Genomic DNA, 9,156 nt, shown 5'->3' on the forward strand with positions numbered 1-9,156 from the left:
CCTCAGCAGCCATGGTGATACTTTATAAAATCACCTTTTGATTTAAATCCTTCAGTGGGACCTCCCACCTCATTCAGTAGAAGCTAAAGTCTTAACAATGTCCTACAGGGCTCTACAAAATATTTCCTCCTCTCTCACAGCCCACACTTCTCTCATTTCCTCCCACCACACTCCCTGTCATCCAAGTCATCCCAACCCATTCCATGCCGCCCCCCTCACTGTCCTCCAGTGAGCGTATCCCACCGCAGGGCTCCCTACAGATGCTGTTCCCTCTGCCTGAGAGGTGCTTCCCCTGCTTATCCATGTGACTCACTCACTCCCTTTTCTTTAGGTTTCTGCTCAAATTTCACACTATCAAAGACACCACCCCTTACTCTCCTACATGACAGCAACCTCCTCCTTTCCTGCACCATCATCCTCCATATTCTGCTTTATTCTCTCTCATTATCTTCAGTTCAGTTCGGTTGCTCAGTCATGTCTGGCTCTTTGCGACCCCATGAATTGCAGCACACCAGGCCTCCCTGTCCATTACCAGCTCCCGGAGTTCATCCAAACTCATATCCATCAAGTCGGTGATGCCATCCAACAATCTCATCCTCTGTCGTCCCCTTCTCCTCCTGCCCCCAATCCCTCCCAGCATCAGAGTCTTTTCCAATGAGTCAACTCTTCGCATGAGGTGGCCAAAGTATTGGAGTTTCAGCTTTAGCATCAGTCCTTCCAAAGAACACCCAGGACTGATCTCCTTTAGAATGGACTCATTGGATCTCCTTGCAGTCCAAGGGACTCTCAAGAATCTTCTTCAACACCACATTATCTTACTGCCACCTAAATATTCATGCAATTGCTTGTTACCTGAGAGCAAGCACTTGACTCTGTTCACCACTGTGTCTGAAACATCTAGAATCGTGCCCAGCCCACAGAAGGTACCTTATAATTATTGTTGAATCCTTAAATAAATACAATGGAGGTAATAGTTCGCCTTCATCTAGGATGATGGAGGGATTGGACAGGACGGTGTATGTCACTCATCCTGCATATTGTCTGCAGGTGATCCTTTTCCCAGTGGCGCTTCCAACGTTACTGCAGGTCATGGTGAGTGATAGGGTAAGAACATCCTTCCAGCCCCTTTATACAAAAAGAGAGACCTTTCACTTCTTCCAGTCCTTCTACTAAATGTTTGCCTTCTTTATATCATTTAAGCAAACCTATAAAGTAGGTATTTTTATTATTCCTAACTTTGCAGCCGCAGGACTTGAGGTTTGGAGAGGTTAGAAAATTTAGATTATGCATGTATAAAAGAGCATAGCATATATCAGGTGTGTAACACAAGTGCGATGACTCCTCCATCTAAAGTTCTGCCTCTGACTGGGAATTTAAGACCTGTTGGCCTGGTGGGCCTCATTAAAACCCAACTATCCCCATAGAACCAATTTTAAAAGACAAGAAAGAACTGTAAGAACAGAGTGGGGTCCTCTTCCATAAATTGAGCCTATGAAGAAATCTGCCTTTACAGCTTTAATTCTTTCATCATAGAGATAATTAGGTCAGCCAGGTAGGAACTTTTTCAACACTTCTTTGAAGAAAATTATCAGAGATGCAGCAAAGTGATTATGTACATGAACACACACATAAGATTTATCCCATGTTTCTACCTCCAAATTTTGCCAAATGGTCCTCTATCAGTTAAAGGAATATGGCAACAAATAGTATCAGTCATATACACACAAAAAAGACAGAAATAACTGCAGCCAACTGCAGATACAGATGTGGGAATGTGTGTAATATTGTTATTGTTTAGTTGCTAAGTTGTGTCCAACTCTTTTGTGTCTCCATGGACTGTAGCCCACCAGGCTTCTCTGTCCCTGGCATTTCCTAGGCAAGAATACTAGAGTTGGTTGCCAAATCCTTCCCCAGGGATCTTCCCAACCCAGGGATCGAACCCACGTCTCCTACATTGGTAGGCTAATTCTTTATCACTGAGCCACCAGGGAAGCCCTGTATGTAGTATACATATCCTATAATGTTGTGTATATAAAGAGATTCTGTAACCATATATAATAAAACATCAAAGGACTTATCTTTAAATACTGGGAATCTATATTCTTTGCACCTTAACTCTGTGATTTTTATCTCTTTCCTCCTTATCTTTATTTTTTCTGCAATGAACATATTCCATTTGAATAATAAGAGTTAAAAAGAAGATATTAGCCAGAAGATAGACAGCAAGCCTCACCTCTTCCCTAACAGCATGGACACTGGTTCCAAGCAGTCTACCAGTGAATCTGTCCTCCCCTATGCTGCTGCTGCTGCTAAGTCACTTCATCGTGTCCAACTCTGTGCGATCCCAGAGACGGCAGCCCACCAGGCTCCCCCATCCCTGGGATTCTCCAGACAAGAACACTGGAGTGGGTTGCCATTTCCTTCTCCAATGCATGAAAGTGAAAAGTGAAAGTGAAGTCGCTCAGTTGTTCCCAACTCTTAGCGACCCCATGGACTGCAGCCTACCAGGCTCCTCTGTCCATGGGATTTTCCAGGCGAGAGTACTGGAGTGAGGTGCCATTGCCTTCTCCGATGCTGGTGGATATTAAAGCATGGCTTTTCTCCCAGTTTGTTAGGCTCAAAACCTCCTGGTTCCTCAACTTTACCCCACTCCTCACCCTATTGTATACTTCATTCTAACACACAAATTTTTGCTTTGAAAGAATGGCCTCCAAAAAAATAACAATAATAACTAAAGAGAAACTGCAAGTATCAGTCCCATGGGAGGGGAAAGGAGATGCAAATTAAAATTAAAGTGACTAACCTTATTTCTTCTAATAACTTTACCAGTAATAACAATAATGCCCAATGCTAGCAAGGGTGCAGTGAAATTGATAGCCTTCTGCATTGTTGAGGATGTTGTATGTTCAACCCTGTGGAAAAAACAAATTGGCAATGTGAATTAAAAGCCATGAAATTAGTCACTCTATTTCAGCCAGTAATTCAAATTCAGGAAATGTATCTTTAAAACATAATAAGAGGTGCTGTCAAAGATTTATGTCCCAAGATGGTCATATTAGTGGAAAAAAATAGCTCTGGTATATCCACTCAATAAAATATGAAACCACTATTTAAAATGACTATCATGAAGACAGGGGCAATATGCTCATGAAATCTATAAAGGCACACCACTATTACAGTTCCGTGTAAGTCGTGGAGAAAACAGGCTAAAACATTCTCAAAAGAAACATACTGAATACTCACATTGGGTGCAGAAGAGAGGTAGAAAATTAAAACCTGAATTTTCCAGAACGTGAGCATGCTTCGTGAAGAATTTTTTAATCCATTCTAAATGAGTTGGGGTGGAGATATGCCTTCTTTGCACCTTATTGTCTCTGTGCCTCAGTTTCCGTACCTCTGAGTAGCATTAAAAGAGTTTCACCTTCAGGTATGCTCTAAGTATTGGACAGGATAATACATTTGACACATTAAATAAGCTAAGTCTTTAACACGCTTAGAACAATACCTATACATAGCAAGTATGCAATGCATGTTATTTTTGTTGTTCTCTGATCATTTATCTCTGCCTTGCCTCCCCATTCCTCTCCTGCCACATTGCTTGCGTGTGTGCTAAGTCACTTCAGTCGTGTCCAACTCCTTGCGGTCCTATGGACTGTAGCACGCCAGGTTCCTCTTTCCATGGGATTCTCCAGGCAAGAATACTGGAGTGGGTTGTCCTGTCCTGACCCAGGGATCAAACCTGCATCTTTTATGTCTCCTGCATTGGCAGGCGGGTTGTTTACCACTAGAACCACCTGGGGGGCCCCTCCTACCTCATTATTCTCAGGAATTTCTCTTCTCACTGAAATCCTTTAAGCAACTCCCTGCCGGATCTGCCTCCACATTCCTGTGTTCCTATCCTAAGCACAATTTTCTAAAAGCAACAAACAGACAAAAGCAAGCAAAAAGACGATTTGTCCACATCACTCCTCACAAACCTCCAACACCTTCCAAATCAGGGACACACGATTCAGACTCTTCAGTCTGACATTTTATGCTTCATGATCAGCCCTAAGATTCCTTCTAGACCTTGCATCACCAACCACAAAACAACCCTTTCCTCTGTTGAAAGACAGTACTAACTGATCCTGCACACCTAAAAGAAACTGGCCCTAGGCCACGTGGTGTTGACATGCCTGATTACACTTAATACTTACAATCACCTTGCTGTAGTCAGTATTATGATCATTTCACAGAAAAGGAAACAAGCTGAGATAAGGGACTTGCCCAGAGTCACACAACTAGTAAGTCAGAGAATGGAGATTTGAACTCCACCCCCAGCAGCCACACATACCTCAGGTCCTTTCTCCTTCTATTTCCTCCCCATGTGCCTGCCTCATGAAAACACCTTCCAGAACAGGCTTTCAAAGTTATCATTCTGCAAACATACCATGTTTCATGCAGAATCCACTTAGGTTATTGGGTCTACAATGGCCTATACACTCACATACACCCCTGCCCCACACACGAGCATGTGTGCACACCACACACACACACAAGCACATGCCCCATCTGATCCTTAATCTCTCTCTTGAACACTATCCCTTCTTTTAAGACTATTTAAATACTTTCTCTCACAATGAAGAAAGGTCTTCTTCACTGAATTTCATCTACTGTTTTCTCCAGTTTTATTTATTTGGCTACATCGGGTCTTAGTTGCATCACGCAGGATCTTTTGTGGTGCACAGACTCTCCAGTTGCAGCTTGTAGGCCCACAATATGTGGGATCATAGTTCCCCAATCAGGGATCAAACCCTCATCCTTTGCATTGCAAGATGGAGTCTTAACCACTGGACCACCAGGGAAGTCTTATATTCCATCTATTTTAATAAACGATTTACCTGTAGTCGTCTGATTACTGAGATACAGGCTACAGAGCCAGCCAAGAGGTGGAAGGCCTGGTTCCATCAAAGGGAGCTTACTGTCTAGCAGCTGAATCTCTGAGGTGCCAACAACAAAAAGGGTTAAAGTCCTAACAGATGAGGGAGGGCCAGAGGAGGTATGGAGGGGGTTATTGTTATTTAGTTGCTAAGTTGTTTCTGATTCTTTGGCAACCCCATGGACTGTAGCTCACCAGGCGTCTCTGTCCATGGGATTTTCCAGACAAGAATACTGGTCTGGATTTCTGTTTTCTTCTCCAGGCATCTTTCCAACTCAGAGAATGAACCCTCATCTCCAGTATCTCCTGCATTGGCAGGTGGATCCTTTACCACTGAGCCACCTGCAGAACTGCTTAGCATGAGAAAGTATTTTATATCAGTAAAAGAGGGACCAGGTCCTGACTGAATCTGTTATCATAGATAAGTTACTTCTCCCTGGGTCTCAATTTCTTTCTATATAAAATGATATTAATGAGTTGAATGTCCCCTGCTAACTCACTTCAGTCATGTCTGACTCTGTGTGACCCCATAGACGGCAGTCCACCAGGCTCCTCTGTCCCTGGGATTCTCCAGGCAAGAACACTGGAGTGGGTTGCCATTTCCTTCCCCAATGCATGAAACTGAAAAGTGAAAGTCAAGTCACTCAGTCATGTCTGACTCTTCTCGACCCCATGGACTGCAGCCCACCAGGCTCCTCCACCCATGGGATTTTCCAGGCAAGAGTACTGGAGTGGGGTGCCATCGCCTTCTCCGAATGTCCCCTAAGTACGTCAATTTTCACCCCAAACTCAGCATAGTATCTGGCACATAGTAGATATTTGATAAACATTTGTCAAATGAATAAATAAACTCTGCCACTCTGAGGTGCACTTTATGATAAAGTCCAGATATGTGGCGGAGAAGGCAATGGCACCCCACTCCAGTACTCTTGCCTGGAGAATCCCATGGACAGAGGAGCTTGGTAGGCTGCCATCTATGGAGTTGCACAGAGTCGGACACAACTGAAGCGACTTAGCAGCAGCAGCAGCCAGATGTGTGGAAGGGAGAAGAGAGTTCTCAGATCAGCTGTAGGCACTCAAGAAGAAATGATTCCTAAAAGCAGCAAGGGATCACCCTTCCCCTCTTTCTTGCAAGATCCAGGCCAGGTTTTCTCTGCAGCTCTGGCCCTTCTTTAAGCAGGGAGTGTTTAATTATTTTTCTGTGAGTCTGTACCCCAGCTGGATAGAGTTAATAAACCAGCCAGGTCTTTATCTTAACAAGGAGTCTTAGGATCAAATTCTCCCCTCATTAAAGGCCTAGAAATCTCCCTGACAGCAGTGGGAGTTCTGCAGTCAGCCTGAACATGGAATTCAGTTTCTTAGTGAATTCGTCCATGGGCAAGAGCCTTTAGAGGTGAAACGATCTGGGAGAGAAGGAAGGATGGAGGGAAGAGAGAAGGAAGGTTGGAGGGAGAGAGGGAGGAAAAAGAAAGGGGAAAACAGCCTCTGTTAGAACCCAGGACCCAGAGACAGGTAGGAAAGTGCTTCCTGAGAAGGGTGTGCTGTGGAGGGGGAGATGGAGTGGGGGCAAAGTGGGATTCTCATACACACCACCTCCCTGGACCCTCTGGGCCATGCTGGGGAATAGCTATTATCATCTGAAAGCAGACTGACCAACCTGAGCTCCCCAAATGGTAAATGTTGAAGCTTAAATGGTAAGCTCCCCATCCTCCTTACTCCCCAGCCTGTGCTCTTTCCATTAACTACACAGGTTTCCCCAAATAAACTTCAAAGCGTGGCCATCACCAGGGAAAATGTTATACTCCTATTTCCAAGTATCACAACAAGAACCCTCTAAGACAGATGTGGAGCCAAACAGTTCTTTCTTTTTAAGATAATGCTGCATATAGTTATATATTTATAAATACATGTGTGTATGTGTGTGTGTGTATAGAGAGAGAGATTTAAATGTATACATAAAAGCATATTTATCTACTTTTTCTGCACTATTTTCCAGGATATTCATATGTATGTGTGCCTGTGGGGTCCAACATGAAACTATGAGAACTGAGTTTGAATCCTGCCTGGTTCATGCACTATGTGACACTGAACAAATTTCTTAATGTCCTGGAGATTTTATTTCCTCAGGCATCAGTAGAAATAATAATAAAGAATATCTCACAGGGGGGCTTCCCTGGTGGCTCAGCAGTAAAGAATCTGCCTGCAATGCAGAAGATGCAGGAGACATAGGTTCCATCCCTGGATCGGGAAGATCCCTTGGAGGGGGGCATGGCAACCCACTCCAGTATTCTTGCCTGGAGAATCCCATGGACAGAGGAGACTGGCAGGCCACAGTTCATGGGGTCACAAAGAGCCGGACACGACTGAGCGACTGAGCATGCACACACATGTCACAGAATGGTTTTAAAGATTAAACAAGAGAATACATTAGCCAGTTAAAAAGATAAATGCTGTGTGATTCCACTTACATGAGGTACCTGGAGTATTCAAACTCACAGAGACAGAAAGTAGAGTGGTGGTTTCCAGAAGTTAACAGGAGGGGAAAATGGGGAGATGTTTAATGAATTATCAAGTTTCAGTTTTGCAAGGTGAGAAAGTTCTAAAGATGGGTTATACAGCAAGGTGAATATATTTAACACAACTGAACTGTGCACTTAGAAATGGTTTAGATGATAAATTCTATATTAAGTATTTTTACCACAATTAATAAATAAGGGCAAATAGGAGAATACACATAAAAGGGCCTGCATAGTATCACACACACACCATGCCTAGTTTTCCACACACACACACAAGCACACACACCCAGGGGAATGTGCAGTGCTCTTTTGTGGTGGCAATTTCAAGGCAGCACACTGGGTCCCTGTTTAAGAAAGCCAGTTTACAAATAAAGGAACAATCTCAGTATTAACCTGCTTCATTTGAGAAGTACAACTGGTCACATGCTAATAGGTAGGAAGAAGATGGCACAGGGGCAAAGAAGTGGGAGAAACAGATAATTTCTCCATATTTGAGGCTAGCACTTGATGTTTTTCCCCAATATTTGCCAGTGTGTCTGTGGGCTTGGGCAGCGCTGCCATTCATTCAGCAGCTCCTGAAGGCCAAGTATGTTAAATGCTTAATCCCACTGAACATTCCAATTCACCCATCACCATATAAGATAGCAATTAGCTCCATTAGGCAGATGGGACAACAGAGGCTAAAAGAGTCAACTAACTGACCCAAGGTCATACGACTAGTTGATGCAGCTTTATTTTGAACTTGAATGTCTTCTTGTGTTCCAAAGTCTATTTCTTCTCTGTTATAACAAACCTCCTCTCCTTTTTTTATAATGCTAATCCAGCACATTCCTAGATACCCTATAAATGCTGGGAAGTAAGTGTGGCTGTTGGGTGAATATATTCCCTTCGAGCTAGAGGAAGATGTGTGTGTGTGTGTGTGTGTTTGTGTGTGTGTGTGTTTATGTGTGTGTGTGTGTGTTGCTCAGTTATGTCTGACTCTTTGTGACCCCATTGTCTGTAGCCAGCCAACCTCCTCTTGCCCATGGGATTTCCCAAGCAAAAATACTGGAGTGTGTTGCCATTTCCTTCTTCAGGGGATCATCCTGACCCAGGGATAGAAACTTCATCCCCTACATCTCCTGCATTGGCAGATGGGTTCTTTACCACTGACACCTGGGAAGGCCCTAGAGGAAGATACTACACCCTGAAGCATGAATGCAATGGATCATGGGGTAGACCAGGTGACCAAGGGGTAATTCTTTGAGTTAGTTCTAGCTTTTAGGGTCCCTAGGGGCTCCATAGGATTGCCCACTGGAGGGAAATACCAAGGTTTTTGGGTTCCCAGGCATGAGTTAGACCATCTACTACTACTAAGTCGATTCAGTCATATCCGACTCTGTGCAACCCCATGGACTGCAGCCCACCAGGCCTCCCCGTCCATGGGATTCTCCAGGCAAGAACACTGGAGTGGGTTGCCATTTCCTTCTCCAATGCATGAAAGTGCAAAGTGAAAGTGAAGTCGCTCAGTCATGTCCAACTCCTAGAGTTAGACCATAAGAGGCTAGAATTCAGGGCTGAAGGGGAGCCCCAGTGGTGGTAGAATAAATCTGATTATCAGGGTCAAGAGGGAAAGTGAGTCCAGAAATTAAAACAGAAGCAATGGACTTGAAAGCAGCATGGACCAAATGTAATACAAAAAAAGCACAGAATGGGCCCCACCACCATGTCTCAGAAGCT

The 9,156-nt window shown here is 43.9% G+C and overlaps 1 long non-coding RNA gene across 1 annotated transcript; it reads right to left on the reverse strand.

The window, feature by feature from the left end:
* Positions 1 to 321: 321 nt before the first annotated feature.
* LOC147375421 (uncharacterized) lies at positions 322 to 3,434 on the reverse strand. The gene is made up of 3 exons (XR_015161547.1): positions 3,244 to 3,434; positions 2,804 to 2,912; positions 322 to 1,125 (listed from the first exon to the last, which is right to left on the reverse strand). It is a non-coding gene; the product is annotated as an uncharacterized LOC147375421 (long non-coding RNA).
* Between the last annotated feature and the right edge of the window lie 5,722 nt (positions 3,435 to 9,156).

Source organism: Bos grunniens, chromosome 3 (genome assembly GCF_055505025.1).
Source record: "Bos grunniens cultivar Pamir isolate PY7600 chromosome 3, Bosgru_T2T1.0, whole genome shotgun sequence".
NCBI classification, from domain to species: domain Eukaryota; kingdom Metazoa; phylum Chordata; class Mammalia; order Artiodactyla; family Bovidae; genus Bos; species Bos grunniens.